This window comes from Sorghum bicolor, chromosome 2, assembly GCF_000003195.3.
Source record: "Sorghum bicolor cultivar BTx623 chromosome 2, Sorghum_bicolor_NCBIv3, whole genome shotgun sequence".
Taxonomy (NCBI): domain Eukaryota; kingdom Viridiplantae; phylum Streptophyta; class Magnoliopsida; order Poales; family Poaceae; genus Sorghum; species Sorghum bicolor.
In genome coordinates, this window is record NC_012871.2 from 53,796,231 (window position 1) to 53,816,969 (window position 20,739).

The following is a 20,739-nucleotide window of genomic DNA, read 5'->3' on the forward strand; positions in this document are numbered from 1 at the left end:
AAAGTTGTAGAGTTTTTGTTTTGGAACAACTTTGCTTTTGGAAGCAAGTGGTGAAAATGATTTTTAAATGGTCAAAATGAATTTAGAGAAGAAATTCAGAAAAGAAATTCAAAAAAATAGAAAAGGGAAAAGGGGGCGCTAGCAGGCCGCGGCCTCACTTCTGGCCCGCTGGCCGAAGCCGGCCTGGCCCGCCCGCGCCTTCCCCTTCCCCGCGCACGCGCCCGCGCCGCGTCCGCGCGCGGACGTCCTCGCCGTGCCGCCGTGGCGCGCCGGCAGAGCCTGGCCGCCGCGTGGCGGGCATGCGGCAGCGTGGAGAAGCCCTGGTCGGCCACCAGGAGCCCCCGGCCGCGTCCGCCGCTACCCCCGCTGCCATTTGCGCTCCTCCACTCGCGCTCTCGCCCCTCCGCTCGCTCGCACGCAGCAGTCGCCGCTCTGCCGCGCGCCATAGTCGCCGACGGCTCGGAGCTCCTCTCCCGGCCAGCTCCGGCCCTCTTCTTCCACTCCACGACCACCACCGGCTCCGCCTCGTCCTCCCGCGTCGCGTGCTCGCGCTCTTCCGCGCTCGGTGAGCCCCGTGTGCCCGATAGAGCTCACCGGAGTGAGTCGGAGCTCCGGCGACCTCTCCGCTCGCGCGGTTCTCCCTCTTCTCTCTGTCTCTGCTTGCGTTCGTAGGTGCGTTGGATTCGCCTTGGCCTTGCGCACCTTTTCCCGTCGTTAGCTTACGCTCTACCGCCGTGAAACGGCCGGACCACGGCGAGCAGCGCCACCGCGTCCGCCATTCGCGACGGCGAGGTAGTTCCGGTGCTCGTCCAGTGCCAAAAAGGGTACGGTTGGACTCGTCTTGTGCTCGCGAAGCCGTAGGTGTTCCCGGTGTCGCCGGAGACCTCACCGGCGGCGAGATTCTGGCCGATCCTTGGCCGCGGAATCACGGGGTGGACGACAAGTGGGGTTATCTGACCCGCGTGTCCCACCCGTCAGTGAGTCCAAGGGTTTGAATCCGGGTGCGCTTAGCGTTTTAAGTCGTTTTCCCGTTTTAAAGGTTTTCCAGAAAATGTGTTAAGTATTCAAAAATCCATATCTTGAGGAATATAGCTCCAAAAATTATGAAATAAATTTTGGTGTGTTCCCTGTTTCCAGATCTATAGCCTGGTATGTTTGCATGTCATGTTTAAGTAACTTTTCTGTATGAATATATTTAATCCATGTTTTTGCCAAACTTGGAAAATGCACAGTAATTAAAATATGACTCAGAAAAATGTGAAACTTGATTTGTTGGCTCTGCATGTATGTTTACTCACTGGGAAAATATTGCTACACATTATTTGGTGTATAAATGAATTTATGGTAATTTAAATGCTTGCATGGCAGTGGTTTATGATTTTTAATAATTATTTGGATCATGCAATTAATCTGGAAATTTTTGTGAGTGTTTCTTATGATATTAGACAAATTGTAAAAATATGAAATCTGCTGTTTGACACTTACACTACGGTAGAGTAATGGTAATTGCCTTTATATAATAATCTTGTGATTTTTGTAGCTCAAAATAAGTATCCAAAAATTATGAAAAATTTACAGTAAACTTTATGCTTGACTGGTAGTCTCCTGTAATTTTTGTGGAATTTATTGATGAACAGAACTGCATGTAAAATTTTAATGGGCCTAGAAATGAATAAAGAAAATTATGAATTGTTGTATATATAGGTTGAATAGAATAAGTTTGGGTTTGGTGTATCTTTGAAGCATCATGTGGGTTGCTGGTTGCACTTGAAAAACAATTTGTAGAAAAGAATGCAATAGATGTGTAATCCAATGGTCTGCTCTTGGATGATGTTGACTACCTTGTAATGAGCATGACCAAGTGTATCATCCATGCATCATGTCATGATCTTTTGGTACTTTCTCATACAAGCATGCACTCGGGCATCTCGCACTCCACTCATGAGCACACATACATCATACAGGCTCGCAGGAGAACGAGGTGGGACCCGAGGAGCCAGAGGAGATTCAGGAGCATGAGCCTCCAGAAACCCAGGAACCCGGAGAGGAACTACAGGAGTGCCCGAATCACCGACCCAGCACGTTTGAGAAAGGCAAGCCCCGGAGCATTCTAAGTCTCCCTATTCTCGCTAACTTATATGAAGTACTATACTTGTTCTACTATATTGCATCTAAGTGATAGGAATTGCTTGATACCGTTGATGCATATGTACTCCTTGTTATCCCTACTCGTTCACCTACCTTGTCCTATGTTGATAGGCACAGAGTCTATGCTTAGCTTGCTTAGTCCGGTAGAAGTCGGGTGATTTCCTGTCACCTGCGAGATATAGGTGGATACCTGCTTGATTAAGCATTGGTTGCTCGTGGAAAAGAATAACCAAGTGTGGAATGAATTTGGGGACCGGGCAGGGTCTTATGGTGGGTTGACCATAGTGCCCCTGCCTGTGTCGATTAAGGACCGATCGTTGACGGCCCTCTTGTCATGTTGAACGCATGCCCCACACTTAGCTGGAAGGATAAGTCGTTCCGACCGCGAAGCCTGAGCACTATCTGGGCCGGGAATCGGCCCGATGTACGCGTTGTATTGGTGATGGTTGAGGAGAACGACGAGGGCGCGGCGCGCAACCTTGGTATACCTTGGATACCTCGGTCGCCGAAACGGTCCTCGGGTACGGGCGGTGCCTGTCAAACCCGCAAATTGGTCCTGGATAGTGCAATACGGTGACCTGCAACTCACTTGATCAGTGAGTGTGGTTTGTGTGGGGAATAAACTCGCGAGCTGGTTAGAAATCGATTCGAATCGCCATCGCTCCTGGATAGTGAGCACTTGACATGAGCTTCGTCCTCGTAGTAAGGACTATGGAACACTTGGGTTATATCAATAATTGATTTAAGAATGCTATGATGAGGTACTATCATATCACCATACTTGTTTGTAACAGCACAGGTGCAAACCTAGAGAATAGGTAAAGATACTTTCAACTGGAGCAAATTAAAAGAAGAAAGATTTATGTAGGTGATAATAATAGAATTCTGCGGTTTTGCAAAATGGTTGTCAGCTACCCCACCATATAGCCTTCATGATCCTTGATGAGTCTTTATTTTATGTTTAAGACGGGTAAGTCTAGCTGAGTACCTTCTCGTACTCAGGGTTCTACTCCCATGTTGTTTTGCAGATGGTCAAATGTACTATGGTTATTGCATCCTCTGTCTGTACCCAGCCATGGGTGATGACTAGACCAAGGGCGATGGTCACTCCGTCTCTTCTTTTACTTTTGTGGGAATGACCGAACTATGGCACTGTATCAGACTAAGCGTGTGTGTTGTATTTTTGAACTATGAAGCTTCTGCTACTTGAAGAACTTGGTTGTAATAACTTTAAGAACTCCGATGTATTTTATGAATGTTGTAATCTGGATGTATTTGTGAATGGCGACCGCTAAACTTATTACGATCTTGGCTGTTGTGCGATGTGTGGTTTGAAATCCTTCGAGATTTCACGGACTACCGGGATTATATGGGCTTAAGCGTGACGGTTTGACTATGCAAATGGTCACTGTTAGGCTTAATCTCTTATAATTTGGTCAGTTCTGTTACAGTTTCGGCTCCCAATGCAAGCCGATTCAAAAGGAGCGCCCCACTAATTGAGTCAGGGCGGATCCTTCCAGGGCAAGGGGTGCCCGACCCCCCTGCTACACCCAAGACAATACCTCATAAGGTAAGAATCCCTAGGCTATGGCCACTTATGTTCTAGAGGTTGCGAGACTGATCTACCAAGTGGGTCCGAACAGTCGCCTCAGGATAACCGAGAGAGGGATGACTCAGGATGAGCATAATAGAGGCCGTGGCCCGAGCCCCATAGGGGCTCGGCGCATCCTTACCAGTCGTATCTAAGACCCATGTGGGTGTCGCACGAGTGGGATCCCATCGAGGGAGGCATCGAGCCCTCGGAACCTATCGAACGGTTCCGACATCCACCGTGACTGCCCTCGGGTATTTTGAGATGTGCCCATAGGGCCACAAGCCGACCCCTATCAAATGGGACTCAGACATCCACTTGGATTTACCCACTAGTAGCTCCCTGGGAATGTCGATACTCGCCCACCGAGGGTAGTACGGCGCTACCCATCCCTCCTCTCATCGAAAGGAAGAATGAGGGGCATAAAATAAAGTCGAGGAAGACCTTGATCAACCCATGTGGGGAAGGGCTCAGGGGCTCCACTCGCACAGAGGAATGGGCCCCCCAGACACTCCCTACGATACCACCAAGGAGTAAAAGCCTTTGAAGGAATAGCACCATTCCTCCAAAGGCTCGGGGGCTACACCCGGCGGGTGCGCTCATGCGCACCCCCCGGAGGAAATAAGAGCCTCAAATCCAACAATTGACCCTTAGAAAGGGCCCCTAGAGGAGCACCTAGCCCCTCCACAGGCTAGGGGGCTACTGTTGGGTACCGTAAAATAGGATACCCAGATTAAGGGAATAAAAAGCGGCAAAAGGAGCAAGAGGAACGCCTGACCCCTCAGGCCTCAGGCGCAGGCTCTGTCTCGCTCAACCCCTTTGGCCTCGGACGTAGACTCTGCCTCGCTCGACCCCCTGGATCTTGGGCACAGGCTCCGTCTCGCCCGAGCCCTGGGTCTCGGGCGCAATCTCCGCCTTGACCAAAGCTCCAGCCTCGAGCGCAATCAGCGCCTCGCTCGAGCCTCGGTCTCGGAACCAAGCTTCCAACACATGATGGTCGTACCCTCGATGTGACGTGCGCTATGCCCCCACGCTGCAGCAGGGCATGTCGCCTACTATTTCAATAACTCCTGTCACTGTGGAACCTTACCTCTTTCATTGTGGGGCATTGCCTAACAGTAAAAGAGGTATGGGGAAGATTAATCCCTGCCGCTGTTGTTGGGTATTCTTAACATCATTACTAAAAGTAGACTAAGTTCTCTAAATCTAGTAACGGTGCCAAAAATGCCAAACCTATCCCTCACACCACTTAAGCCAAGTTGTCATCCCCAGCATGATATAAGAGACGCGATATTGAAATATGCAATTGCTCTTCTAAATAAATAATGAATGGGATCTGCAAGCGCACAGATTAATACCCATGCAGCATTTTAACCGGGAAGTATTCCAGGTATCGTTATTTATATTTTTACCACTGGGAAGGGATTAGCAATCATCAATATTGATTACAGAATAGAATATGAGATTAAGCATCTATCATTGCATGTATAATTGAGAACATTATATCTAACTCATCATACAGGGATAAGTGTCACATAAATGATATATGAAATAATAATAGTGAGAAGGATAACTAATCTGATCTAGCCACATCATAAATATGATAAGCACCTCAATTAGATACTCTAGAAAGTCATTAGCATGGTATTAGAACGAACTACAAGAATATTCCCTAAGTTATTCTTAACTATATAGTCTAGCATTATCATAATTAGTGCAAGCATAATTAGCAATCATTGCGAGATAAGACTACGCCCATGCATAGTGATATTAGCAAGGTAAATGAGAAACATAGCAATCACTCCCCTGTAATAATGTTGCTCTGCCAGCCCAATACACGAGAGGGGGACTATATAAGAATCAATGAAGCTGTCACTATCACGAACTACCCCACGATCTGGCATATTGGGTACAATCGCAGATAAATACGGTATAAGCACCACGCCTACACAATATCTATCATTTACCCATGGATCCGATGGATAAACGCTATACGATCCTAAGCATGTATATAGATCGAATCTAACTAAGCCAAGTACATAACTATGATAAACTAAGAACAATATAATCTTGAATATAAGCAAGTAGAGCAAAATCATAAGCAATATATTGAAGTAGAACAAAGTCATATTCATAATATTGAAGAACAAAGATAATTAGAAAACAATTAGAAGCACAATTAGAGAATTACCAAGAATCCTCTTGACAGATCCGGAAACCAATCGAAGATTGACTCCTTCTAGTTCTAATTCTATGTAGCTATGCTAATCTAGATATCTAATTGATGTGGTGGCTCTAATCTTGATCAGAGGCTTCTTCTCCCTTGATGGAACAATGAATTAGGGTTGAGAGGCTCTCTCCTCCAGGGGCCAGGGGGTCTGGTTTTATAGTCCCTTCAAGTGAATATGGGCCGTTGGATCAAACCGACATAGATTGTATGGTTTAGATTCATCCTTTAGGTCGGTGGAGATCTCCCACGAAGCAGAGTCCTGATTGGACTCAGGGAGGGGGCGGGCGCCCAGGGCAGGAGGGCGGGCGCCCTGCCTCTGGCCCCGTTTAGCCTCCGCTTCGGGAGTCTTCTAGATGTAAGATAATTGCGCGGCACGTTAATATCTCTATGTAATCCCGACGTGTGGGCCTTTCTTCCGTATTTCCTGATAACCCCCTGCAGAAATAGACAAACACCAAAACTCGTGGAATTCTGTCAGATAAAACCCTAAGTCTAGATGTTGATTTCATTTGGATCCTTTTCTTTATTTATTTGATAATTAAATTTGATACATAAGGACCGTCAACAGCTGTGCCCATACTCTGGTCGTTACTATTTTACTATTGCAGGACATGTTGCAGGGCCTCCGACCCGACCTCCACGACTCAAACAGGGCTCGGTGACCCTCCACAGGAATGACCACGCCGTCAGCCATACCCCAAAGATGAGGTAGCCAATCTCCATTGGGTCTGCACTGTCACTTGCTCTACACAACAGAGATAATTCACAGTCTTACACATGTAAAAACCCTACCACCCCTTGCGGCTATAAAAGGGGAGCCAGGGCACCCATAACAATGCAACAACAAAGACAACAACACTCAAGACATAAGTATAGTCCACCAGTAGTGCACTCCACTCCACTCACTTCCCAAAGCCGAGACCTGGGACTTAGCCCCCTCTCGCAACTAGCTTGTATACCCCTATTACAAGCATTTTTGGGTGCAAGGCAATACAGACCCCGACCCTCTCACTGGACGTAGGGCATTTGAGGCCTGAACCAGTATAAATTCCCTGTGTTCTTTTGCATCACCATTCGGGTTTAGGAGGGCACGCTGTTGATATTTGTTAACGCCATCAGGAAATGATCTGCAAGCGCACGGATATCGGTGAGCACTTCACCCGGGAGGTTATCCAGAGTATCGTATTTATATTTTTACCACTGGGAGAACGCGTGCATCTGACTAACCAAATTTACTGCTACTACCCTTTAGGCTACAAACAATGTGATTTGATGTGAGTGATGTATAGAGAAGACTACAACCGCACTCTCGTTCTAACCTTGGTAAGGATGATCTACTATTCTATTGGGGAGGCTTATGGAATCTAGACACCACAAAGGATGTTCGACCCGCACCTATAAACCCTACCGATCCTGCTAACGGGATTGTGGGCTACAAAGGTAGCTACAGAAATGTCATGTTCCTTGCTACTACCATGGTCCGACTAGACAGGGGATATCTATGAGTACCCTAACCCAAACACCACGTTTACGCTAGCAATGATTACTCTAAACTCTACCGAAAGAGATTAAGGTAAACTTATAAACCAAAGAACAATAAGAACAAAGAACTTACTAGAATTTTGAAGTCAAAATACTGAAGAATCCTAGGAGCAAGCCTCGGGTTAGGAGACTTGATCCCGCAGGTACAACCTCGGAGTAGACACCGACAGGCCTGGCTTCCTCCGATCTACACCTCCACTCTATCTCTCTCAATCTAGAAGAACTAATTCTAATCTCACATTGGATGCTAAGCCCTCTGAGGTTGGAAACCTAGAGGGACCTCTCTCTCTGAATCCTCTCTGAAAAATATGCTAATGAATAATGGGATTGCCCTCCTCCAGGGGCCCGGGGGCCTGCTTATATAGCCCCTCCAAATGAACGTGGGCCGTCGGATCAAACCGACCTTAATCGCACGGTTTTCCTTAATCCTTTAGGTCGGTGGAGCATAATCCCCGAGGCGGGACCTGATTGGTCCCTGTAGCAGGGCAGGCGCCCTAGGGGGGAGGGCGAGCGCCTGAAAGCCCTAGTTTGGTTTTGGATAATTGATGAAACCCTAGTACTAACCTCCATAATAAGTGTGTGTAGACTTAATGAGGTTGGTACATGCCAAGTGATGGAGCAAGTGATGATCATGGTCATGATGGTGATGACCACAAGATGATCAAGTGCTCAACTTGGAAAAGAAGAAAGAGAAAAACAAAACTCTATGGAGATCAAGGCGAAGGTATTGCTTAGGGTTTTGGTTTTGGTGATCAAGACACCATAGAGGGTGTGATCACATTTAGGATAGATAGCCGTACTATAAAGAGGGGAATTCTTTGGCTAAGCGGTTATCAAGTGCCACTAGGTGTCATTGTTCATGTGCATGCATTTAGAACCTAGTGAGCTAACTTAACTCCTTCGAAGAAAATGATTGTGAAAATGCTAACACACGTGCACTTGTTGGTTTACACATTGTGGTGTTGGCACACTTTGAGAAGGAGGTGGAGTTTGAAGGGTAGAGAGAGGATGGGTTCCTCTCTCCTTCCCACCGAGCTTGCGAGGCGGGATTTGGCGCTTTTCGAGAAAATGAAGTGCATATTTTCTATTGCGCCGGTGGGAAATTTGGAGAAGTCGCGGGAAACACTCACCGGACGCTGGCCACTGAGGCACCGGACGCTGTGTCTGAGCGTCCGGTGCAAACAGTGCCTGGCCCAGCTAGGGTAAGGCACCGGACGACAGGCACCGGACGCTGGCTTGAGCGTCCGGTGGTGCGCGTTCGGTGTGCGGGCGTTTTGCGACCCTCTCTGCGCATGGGTCCGGTGAGCACCGGACGCTACCGGTGCTTAGCGTCCGGTGACCCTGTGCGTTTGCGGAGCTCTCTGCGCATGAGTCCGGTGTGTACCGGACGCGTCCGGTGCTAACTTGCTCAGCGTCCGGTGCACTGCAGGTTACTATTAGACTCTGACACGCGGCTGATGTTGGAGCACCGGACGTAGGTGTTGAGCGTCCGGTGCCCCTTTAAGAGGGTCCGATGACCCCGTATTTCGCCCAGTGTAAGAGCCAACGACTCTATTTGTTTGAGGGGCTATAAATACGTGTTTGGCCGGCTTGGGGCTCACTCTCTTGGCATTCTTGACTACTAGACATCCTTGTGAGCCTAAGCAAACACCTCCCACTCATCTCCTTCATAGATTATACATCTTTGTGAGATTGGGAGTGATTCCAAGTGCATTTGCTTGAGTGATTGCATCTAGTGGCACTTGGGGATCGTTTTAGCTGCGGTTTTCTTGTTACTCTTGGTGGTTGCTGCCACCTAGACAGCTTGGAGCAGCGGAGGAGCTTTGGCACGAGTTGGTGATTGTTCGTGGCCATCTCCCGGTGATTGTGAGGGGTCTTGTACCTTCCCCAGCGGAGAGCTGAAAGGTAACTCTAGTGGATTGCTCGTGTCATTGAGCTACCTCACTTGTGGGTAGGTTCTTGTGGTGTCCTAGTGAGGACGAGGTTCGTGCTACACCTCTTAGCCACCGAACCACCAAGTGTTGGTCGACACAACGGGGACGTAGCATGCCGGCAAGCACGTGAACCTCGGGAGAAAAATCGGTGTCTCAATTATGTTTGATTGGCATTCTCCCGGTGCTTGATTGTTTATATTGGTGGTTGGTTCATCCCCTACACGACGGTATAAATATCTCATCTTATCTTTACTTACCGCAAACTAGTGTAATTAGTTTAGTTGCTTACTTTGACTTGTGTAGCTTAGTTCTCTAGTGTAACTTGTAGAGACTTAGTTCTTGTGTGCATAGAGATCTTAGCAACTAGAATTGTTGGGTAGGTGGCTTGCAAACACCCCTTTTAGAGCTAGAGCAAAAAGCTTCGCTTTGTTATTTACTAACCTTTTGCTCTAGTGAGTTTGTAGAATTTTTAAATAGGCTATTCACCCCCCTCCCTCTAGCCATATTAGGACCTTTCAGCGCCCTGCCCCCAGGCCCGCTCAGACTCACGTTCGTTTTCGTGGCTTCTGGACTCTTCTAGGTTGAGGAAAATTGCACGGCACGTTAATATCTCTATGTAAACCCGACATGTGGGCCTTTCCTCCATATTTCCTGATAACCCCCTGCAGAAATAGACAAACACCAAAACTCATGAAATTCTGTCAGATAAAACCCTAAGTCTGGGTGTTGGTTGCATTTGGATCCTTGTCTTTATTTATTTGATGATTATATTTGGTACTTAAGGACCATCAACAAACTCCCCTCTTGCTTGTCCGTGAGAAAGCATGGACTCAAGAGTTTTTGCAGTGGTTTCATGCCTTAAAAGTACACATGCGTTCAAGCGAGATCTCATCTCTGAGTTAGAATAAACTATTAAGACTTAAAACTTACTCATTTTATCTTTCACCATGGGGCTTGCAACCGTCACTTGTGTCTTGAGCAGTTAAAAGATAGAACAGTCTAGTCAAGTGTCATGTCTCTTATTCTTTGATTAACTATAGCTCTGGAGTTTTTGTAGATTTTCAAATAAAACTTAGAGATTCCTTGTATGACTCTCTCAAATCTCTCTTTTGTGGTATTTCTGGATCCTTACCAAGGCAGTAATGGTATATGCCTTCTCTCAAAGTATGTGGTATTTTTGGTATGAGGCATAGTGATATTACCTTCTCTCTCACCCTACTCTAATAAGGTTTTGATATCTGGAGCTCATAGGTGGGATACAGATAATACATACTTACAAGACATTTATTGCATAGTCAAACCATGGATCCAGAAGAATAAGTCAATAAGTCAAATCAAGATGTGCATGTGTGGCGAATGAATGGTGTATGGTGATAACAATGGTGAAAGTCTAATTCTACTTTTGCTCTTTTAAGGGGATACATACCTTTCTTGCACTTTGAAGCTTTTTGAGGAGAATGGGATGCTCTATATTTTCTTTTTCTTCTCTCAGGTGGGTATCTTGTACCCCTAATCTACTGTCGGACACTTGTCCATTTTTACCTCTTGTCTCACTTTTTCTTTTCTTCGAGGTTCCGGGCACTTGCCCGTTTTTATTTCCTCGTATTTTTCCTTTTTTTTAGAGCACTCACCCTCCTAGAATAATGTAGCAAGTGGTAGTAACCAAAATAACTAGAGCATTTATTTCACAGGGAATAACAGGGATAGGAAAATATTTTTGGCTATTCTCTTCTGGATAGGAGTAGAATAATTTTAGGTGAATTTGGAGATGGAAGTGAGTGGATGTATCTGGATGCGTACTTCCGGAGTAGAAGTAGCATGTGTGAGCGAACGTGCAAGTGGATCTTGATTTTAACCGCATGACAAGCTCCTAAGGGTCTACACAGCTTGACCACACTCAATGCTCATAAGCAGTAAAAAGTAAATGTATGGTTCTTAGTCTAATAAGCATGTATGTATGGTTGTGGTAGGAATTTAAACTCTTATCATACAGGAACTCATCATGCAATATTTTAAAGATTTTCAAAGATAATATTCTCCAGAATTCTAGCAACTCTAGGAACAGATAAACAGCAGCTTAACCTTTCCATATCATATCCGTTAACGACTTAGACTTTAGATCAAGTACACTTCCCACAAGTTCAGATTTAGAGTAGGTTTAAATTATAACAGTTATGCCTAAACTTGAGAGAGAGCTCAAACTTGAAAACTAGGTACATGGCAGAGCAACAATTTATCATATCCATGTAAGAGTTTATCATTTAAGTTTAGTTTGGCCTAGACACTTTATTTATTTATTTAGCAAACTAAGCAAAGATATATATAAGCACAAAATTTTTATTTGGGTTTTCATGATTATGCATCTTTTTATTATTTGAGTAGAGTATAAACGCGAGTAGAAACACTTAGCTAGATAAATGGGGGTGCTCTCCCCCAAGCTGGATTTTGACGTAATTTCTTCTTATGTAGCTAGCAGGTGACGGAGGCGTATTTGAATGTCGGCAGCACCCTAACAGCGATTACTATGTCCTCCGCCGGCTAGTCTTCTTTGATTCTTGAATTCTGTGGAGCTCAAATAGACAACAAAGCTTTGTGAAACTGGTTAAGTGTTAGCATAAAATCTCTTAGCCTTTATCATATTGAGATTCCTCCTAATAAATTTTATTTATTTAGCAGGATCATGCACTTATTATTTTTATATTTTTATTGTAAGAAGAAAACATATTTATTTTATGCCACCACAGTCAATATACCTATGGGTTTTAAACCACAAGTCTACTCACATGGGGCTTTAGATTTTATGATGTAGTGCAACAAACAAATATTTTTGTTTTCTTTTCTAATGCTAATGTGGAAAAGTAAATATGCTAATGCAAGTGATGGAATAAAAAGGAAAAGGAATGCAAAAAAGATAAATATGGATAAATACCGATTTTACCTTCCGGCAAGGATCCTTCTTCTGGACAAGACTTCTCACCGTGTTCATCCTTTAGGTGCATCATTTGATTAGGTGTGGGCTTTGACATCTGCACCTCTTAATACGGTGTCACCCATGTTCTTCGTTTGTCCAGCAGTTCGAGGTGCGGCATTGGCATCATCCTGCTCAGTGTGTTTGTGCTCGTAAATCCAAGTCCTTCACTTGGTGGAATCTGGGAGTTGTAAAACTCCTTCAGGTTTTACTCGAAGTGTACCTGCTCATAGAGACAAGGCAGAGATCATGTGCATGGGCCCTGTTGGTGAAAAACACCAACAGAACCAAAAGTGTATTTGTTCTTCTCTAACCTTAAGCATAGTGAGCAAGACAAAGTTGATGGATAATAAGATCATGAGTATAGCATTTAAAACATTTGTCAGATCAGATCGCTCGACCTAATGGAAAGATAATCTATCTATATTTATGTTTTTTTATATCTTCTAAAGATTGAATGTGCAACATTTTAGCTTATATGATTAGGAGTGTGGGATCACGAAGGTAGTAATAAGAACAAAGATTAAAGGACTAAACATGTTGAATTAATTGGGTTGGTTAATTTATGTTTGTCTCTTTATTCATGTGAACGCTAGAACCAAGGAGAAGCTTATAAAAGTGATAGTCAAGTACCTTAAGATGTTACCTTACTTGAAGAGTGATGGTACAGTATCACCTTGTGGAAGCTTTCCTTTCTTAGCAGTTGTGCACCATGTTTGTGGCACTCTTTGTCTCGTTCCATGGATCATCTCTCTATGATGAATGAGCTATGTCTTCCTTGTGCAAATCATTAAACTTCATGTGTCTCCTTTGTCTCCAATGTGAGTTTGTATCTCAGGACTTCCCAGGTTGATATTAAAAGTTTTCCTGTAGGGGTTAGTTCGACAAAATATACCAATGTCTACTCAAGCAGTTTTTAGTTCAGTAACCAAACTAGACTCCATGTCTAATCAGATTAACGAAGACTATTTAACCTAAGCACCACGCTTAATTTAAATGCCAATGGAAGTATGTCGAGTACTTCCAAACCAACACTTGCTTGTGAATAGACAAAGGTAGCATGACAGCATTTATAGAGACCTACTCAGGCGGAGATGAAAAATAAGTTTAGTGTTTAGAAAAATTGAGCATGCCTCAAAAGTAGGGACAACCAACATAGCAACCTGGCAAATGATGTTCTTATGTAAGGTATTTCCCCCAAGCTTGAATTTTGCAAAATTAAAGATTGGATGAATTTAATTCAATGTTGCATGATGATTGGTTGGGCATATCTTCTTGCTCCAATCCTAGAAAGGTTAGTGACACGAATACCCGAAGGAATATTTCTACAATTATCTTTATATGCTCAATCACAAGGCAATATTGCAAATAATTAAAAGTTCATATTACGATCTGATAAGTGCTTGTTTTAGGACACTAAGCTTGTCCTTGGGAAACCATCAAATTATGTTGGTGAAGTGGTTTCCCCTCCAACACCAACCTAAGCGTGCCTATATCAAGATCGACTCAACGATATCTGCAATATTTATTATAGACATATGCATCGATAACGACCCCTTTAAAGTTTTTATAAATAGAAAGGAAGAGGGGGTTGGAGATCTCAAATGTCGTAAGGTTGGAGAGACCAATTGATTGGGGAGATGTTTTATATGAGCAAGGACTTTGGTGAGGTATTTATGAAATAACTTCCATGCTCACTGTTGTTTCTCTCATTCTCAAACTCCAAGGATGATTCTTCATGAATGCTTAAAATTCCTCTAGGATTGTCTCTCGAGTTTGTTTTATTCATCCATTCAATGGTGATAGCACATGGATTTTTAATGCCCTCTAGCTATTGATGTTGCTCTTCTCGATCCTCCTTGTGGTCTTGGTGACTCTTATGCATGGGATGTCTAGAGAGATCCATAGGATCATCGGGAGGTTCAAGAGAAAGAGCATAGTAGAAATTATTAGGCTCAAGGATGGGTTTAAAGATAGGTTCGAATGAGTCATCAAAAGTGGGCTTAGAAGGGGAGAAGATGTGATTGTCTTCTAAATGGCTTCGCTCTCCTTCTATTGCATCACTTAAGATGCCATCCTTGAGTCTTTCTAGATGTCCATCAAAGGGATTGGATTTGAGATGCTTTCTAAGAGATCCCTTCTTAGGAAGGTTCAGACTATATGCACTCAAAGGTCTCTTATAAAGCAGGAAGTTTAAGCTCATCCCAAAATGAATTTCCAAAGGTACAATTTCTTCATCCCTTAGATGATTTTGGAGCACTACTAGTTTGGGTTGGATAGCCGAATCATGGGATTGAAATATTTGGAAATTGGCTATTGAAATTTCCTTTCCTTGTCTGGGAGATGATTCCTTCTCTATCTCTAGGATTTTTTTATGAAGACTAGTGCATGAAGGATGTCCATGAATGAAGACATACCTTGCTTTACTAATAGATAAAGAAAGAAAAACTCTACCAAAGGTTATATGATTAAGACCAATGTGAAAATATTGAGGAAAAACATGGTCTTGTAGGGCTAGGTCTAAACCAGAATTTATAGAAAGATTAAAAGATTCCCTAGGTGTAGCTAAAAGTTCATTATCTTCTCGATTAAAAGATAGGACCTCGGCTATAGAAAAGGATTGGTTTTGACCTATTGCAATCAACTCCGGACACAGATCATAATTAGGGGCAAAGAAAGGACTTGTTGACTCCCATGGTCTATGGCTGGTCTCCGAAGGTGCAAAAAATTCAATTATAGGTGTGGAATTTGAGTTATCCATAAAGATGGAAAAATAATAAGATAAAACAATAAAATTATAAAAGTATAATACAAGATAATAGCAAGACTCAAAGTTATCTCAGCAAACTGTCTTTCTCCCCGACAACGGCGCCAGAAATACTTGTTGATATTTGTTAGCGCCATCAGGAAATGATCCGCAAGCACACGGATATCGGTGAGCACTTCACCCGGGAGGTTATCCAGAGTATCGTATTTATATTTTTACCACTGGGAGAAAGCATGCATCTGACTAACCAAATCTATTGCTACTACCCTTTAGGCTACAAACAATGTAGATTTGATGTGAGCGATGTATAGAGAAGACTACAACCGCCCTCTCGTTCTAACCTTGGTAAGGATGATCTACTGTTCTATTAGGGAGGCTTACAGAATCTAGACACCATAAAGGATGTTCGACCCGCACCTGTAAACCCTACCGATCCTGCTAACGGGATTGTGGGCTACAAAGGTAGCTACGGAAATGTCACGTTCCTCGCTACTACCACGGTCCGACTAGACAGGGGATATCTATGACTACCCTAGCCCAAACACCACGTTTACGCTAGCAATGATTACTCTAAACTCTACCGAAAGAGATTAAAGTAAACTCATAAACCAAACAACAATAAGAACACAGAACTTACTAGAATTTAGAAGTCGAAATACTGAAGAATCCTAGGAGCAAGCCTTGGGTTAGGAGACTTGATCCCGTAGGTACAACCTCGGAGTAGACACCGACAGGCCGGGCTTCCTCCGATCTACACCTCCACTCTATCTCTCTCAATCTAGTAGAACTAATTCTACTCTCACATTGGATGCTAAGCCCTATGAGGTTGTATCCCTAGAGGGACCTCTCTCTCTCTAAATCTTCTCTGGAAAATATGCTAATGAATAATGGGATCGCCCTCCTCCAGGGGCCAGGGGGCCTGCTTATACAGCCCCTCCAAATGAACGTGGGCCGTCGGATCAAACCGACCTTAATCGCACAGTTTTCCTTAATCCTTTAGGTCGGTGGAGCATAATCCACGAGGCGGGACCTGATTGGTCCCTGTAGCAGGGCGGGCGCCCTAGGGGGGAGGGCGGGCACCCTGCCCTCGGGCCAGCTTGGACTCACGTTCGATCCCGTGGCTTCTGGACTCTTCTAGGTTGAGGAAAATTGCGCGGCACGTTAATATCTCTATGTAAACCCGACATGTGGGCCTTTCCTTCATATTTCCTGATAACCCCCTGCAGAAATAGACAAACACCAAAACTCGTGGAATTCTGTCAGATAAAACCCTAAGTCTGGGTGTTGGTTGCATTTGGAACCTTTTCTTTATTTAATTGATTATTATATTTGGTACTTAAGGACCGTCAACACACACAGACTTATTACTTGTTAGTGCTTGGACCCCAAGTCTAGACACCGACACATGGTCATGCTGCTATAAGTCAGTCATATCCCTTTTCCTGTTTACAGGTCACTTGACCTCTATCTTTGCCCATGAAATTTGGTCAAATAACCATGACCAAACCCTCAAAAACATATGGCATCCTAAATTGCAGGTAATAATTCTTTTGATGTACCAGATGATGACGATGAAGCAACCTCCCAACCACAAAGTAACCATCAATGTTGCATTTAACCTCCACAACATACGCCTAACACATTACACGTTAACTTATAGTCACGCCATCACTTTCCTAACTCTCTTTAGGTAGAACGCTGCACCATCCTGACATAGAATCTTCAATTGACATATCAGATGACAACGAACAAGGATGGGAATTAGACCGGAGTATGAACATGGGCGGAAACTAATTCATACAACATAGCCAGCCGAAGTCTTCAACTCACAGCTCCATGTCTTGTATAATATTTTGGTCACACATTGCTAGATGCCTTTGCTTACTACATCTGGCAAAAATTAGGCCCCCACTATGTAATGATATTATATGATATAGCAGACCGGCACTGTATGATGCTTCCATATATCTAGCCAAGCCTGCCATGTACCAAACATAATGACTATAGATATCCCCTATGCTAATCTATTTCAGTAGCTACTGTAACGCCCGCCTCTACAAGGTCGGGCCCGCTTACATCTGGCAGCTTTTCTAGGATAGAGTCAGCCCTCACAAACCAACACCAGTCTTTTCTGCATACTTTGTCCTCACTCATGTGCACCCGAGAAGCCTCTATGAGGTCAGGCCCGCTTACATCTGGTAGCTTTTCTAGGACATAGTCAGTCCTCACAAACCAACACCAATCTTTTCTATATACTTTGTCCTCACTCATGTGCACCCAAAAGTACTTCCCGGTCGGTCACCGATCCCTAGATTTCTCTAGGTCAAGCACGCTTAACCTAGAGAAATCCCGGCTTGGAGGGATGTTGATGACCATGTAATGGCTATTCTAGCCATGAATGTTGATCCAACTATAAGATATAGTCTGGAGGATCTCAATACAACTAAAGAAATATGGGTTTTCTAAAGGAGCGGTATCAGCAATGTAGCTCCGCACTTCGCTACTCCACTCTCAAAGAACTTCATCATTTGCAGCAACAAGATCTATCAGTTGAAGAATATCATGCTTCTTTTATGAAGCTATCTAGTCAGTTAGACTCAATGGTGCCAAAGCCTAATTCATCTTGCAAGGAGTGTGGTGTTAGGGATAAGTATGAGCAGCAAAATAAGATATTTCACTTTATGATGGGCCTTCAGTCTGAGTTTGAGCCTATTCGTGCTCAAATCCTTGGGCGCTCCAATCTTCCTACCATGGCTGAAGAACTTTCAGCTATACTTGCTGAGGAGACAAGGCTTTGTACTATAGATGTTGCTCCTCTAGTTCCTCAACACTCTGTCGTAGCAGCACCTCCTCAAAATGTTGCCATGGATAGCTCTCTTGTTTCTAAAGATAAACCTAAAGAGAAACCAAAATGCAAGCATTGTGGTGGAAAAACACATACTGAAGAGCGTTGTTTCCAGAAATATTCACATCTTGAAGGAGTTCAAGGCCAAGTGTGCAACATCCCATAAGGGTACTGCAATAGCTGCTTCTCCGGTCACTACTTCACTGTTGCCTCCAAGTACCACTACAGTAACATCACAGTTCTCCACACCTATTGGTGTCTACATGTCTGGTGGCTCTATAGCTTTAGCTTCAGTTTCAGGTACTTCTGTACCTTGTGTCTTGGACTCAGGTGCCTCTTTTCATATGACTTCTGATAAATCTCAGTTGGATTTCTGTTGCCCTCTTCCTAATAATCGACTTGTTCAAACTACTGATAGTAGTTCTTGTATCGTTACTCATCATGGCAATCTTGCTACTTCTAATTTCACTGTTTCAAATGTTTCTTTTGTGCCCTTTCTATAAATCTTATGTCTATCGGTCAACTTACCGACATGAATTTTTTTGTTGGGTTTGATGATACCTCTTGCTTTGTTCAGGATCGTCGAACCCAAGCTCTTCTTAGTACTGGTCATCGCCATAAGAATTCCTCGACCATCTACACCTACTGATGTCTTCGTCAACATATTCCCCACCACCATCATCACCATCTTTTGCTTCTCCTATGGTTACCTTTCCTCAATGGCATCACCGTTTGGGCCACTTATGTGGCTCTCGTTTGTCTAGCTTAGTTAAGCAGGGTGTTCTTAGCAAAGTGTCCATAGATCCCTCTTTTGAATGTACTGGTTGTAAGTTGGGAAAGCAGATACAACTGCCATATCCCACTAGTAGTTCTAGAACTAGACATCATTTTGATCTTGTTCATTAAGATGTATGGGGTCTAGCTCCTTTTGCTTCAAAAGGTGGTCCCAAATACTATGTTATCTCTATTGATGACTACTCTCATTATACATGGATCTATTTTATGAAACATCAATCTCAATTATTGTCTATATATCAAGCCTTTATTCATATGATACATACTCAATTTTCATCTACTATTAGCATTTTTTGTTCTGATTCTAGAGGGGAATAATTGTCAAATGCTTTTGGTGAAGTTCTTCCATCCGAAGGAACTCTTGCCCAATAATCATGTCCTGGTGCTCATGCACAAAATGGTGTTGTCGAGCGAAAGCATTGTCAAATTATTGAAACATTCATACTCTTTTGATAGCATCCTTTGATAACATCTCAACTGTTGTCTACCTAATTAATCTACAACCCCATCTTGCCTTCAGGGCAAGTGTCTTAGAGAAATTCTATATGGTTCCCCTCCTAGCTATGACCATCTTCGTGTTTTTGGATGCAAATGTTATGTCCTTTCTCCTCATGAACACACTAAGCTGACTGCTCAGTCAGTTGATGTGCTTTCCTAGGCTATAGCCTTGAGCATAAGGGGTATCATTATTATGATCCTTCTGCTCGCCGTATTTGTATTTCTCGTGATGTCAACATTGTTGAGTCTTGTCCTTATTTCCACTCACTCACCTCAAAATCATCATCTTCAAATGACTCTATTTCTTTCCTCTCATTACCTCCTATCTACATTGATTTATCATCACCTTCCTCATCTAATTGTCCTATGGACTCTCTCAAGCCTCCACTTGATACTCATATTTCTTCTGATCTTCCTATTCCTTCAAAATCTATTCTTACATGCCCTCCCATTCATTCCAGTATAGTCATCGTCCTCGTGCTCCTTCAAATCCAGAGCCATCTTCTAGTCTTCCTGATCCTGAGGCCAGTACTGTAACACCCGATTTTAAGAACAAAATCAGATATGCACCATATGTGAGTTTTAGAAGACAAACCTCACATATAGCTACAAATAAGAGGTAATATCAAAGGACAACGCATAAATTATATAACGTACTTAATAAATCAGAAACAACCTTAGGCAGCAAACCACGGAAGATAACTCCAAACTTCGGGTGTTACCTTCACTCTACAGGATCCAACTGACTGGTTTATCACAAGCCCAATACTTCTCCTGAGGTGTGGGGGAGATAGCAAGAGTGAGTCCAAGATGAACTCCGCAAGTATAACAACTAGATAGTATAGATCCCACGGTCTCATGATCAATGTGACATAAATAATATAGATCATTAAACAATAAACAATGAGTATCTTAACACAACAATATTCATCACCCTTAATGTAAGAATTCCCAAGGCTGCTCGTGACCGTGAGCACAGCTAGTATACCAGTTTTTAACACTCTGGAGAGGTTGTACATCTTTAACCATGAGTCATGATTTACCCTTTCGCCCGAGGTGATCAGCCTCATAACCCACTACCAAGGTACGTCGACAGGGATCACTATGAAGTCTTTCAAAGGTTCGTCTAACAAGTTAGGGCCGCTTGGTTTCTGTAGTCAGTCCGTGTGATTCTACCCCGCAGGGGATCCACGGTCTGCTATCCCCCATTTGCGTCACACGAGTAACCTCTAACAAGCTAGAAAAATTACTCATACTTGACTAAAGCCAGAGCCATCATAGCCCTCATGGTTGCATTTTCATCCCGGTTATCACTTACGAATAAATCCTCAAGTTGCTAAAAAGTCATTATTATCATTTGTTGCTTTATATTAATCTAGTCACAAGATCATAGTCATAGAATAAAAACCCAAATGCTATAC

The 20,739-nt window shown here is 43.6% G+C and overlaps 1 pseudogene; it reads left to right on the forward strand.

Moving 5' to 3' along the window:
- On the forward strand, nt 300-18,191 carry LOC110432719 (annotated as a pseudogene).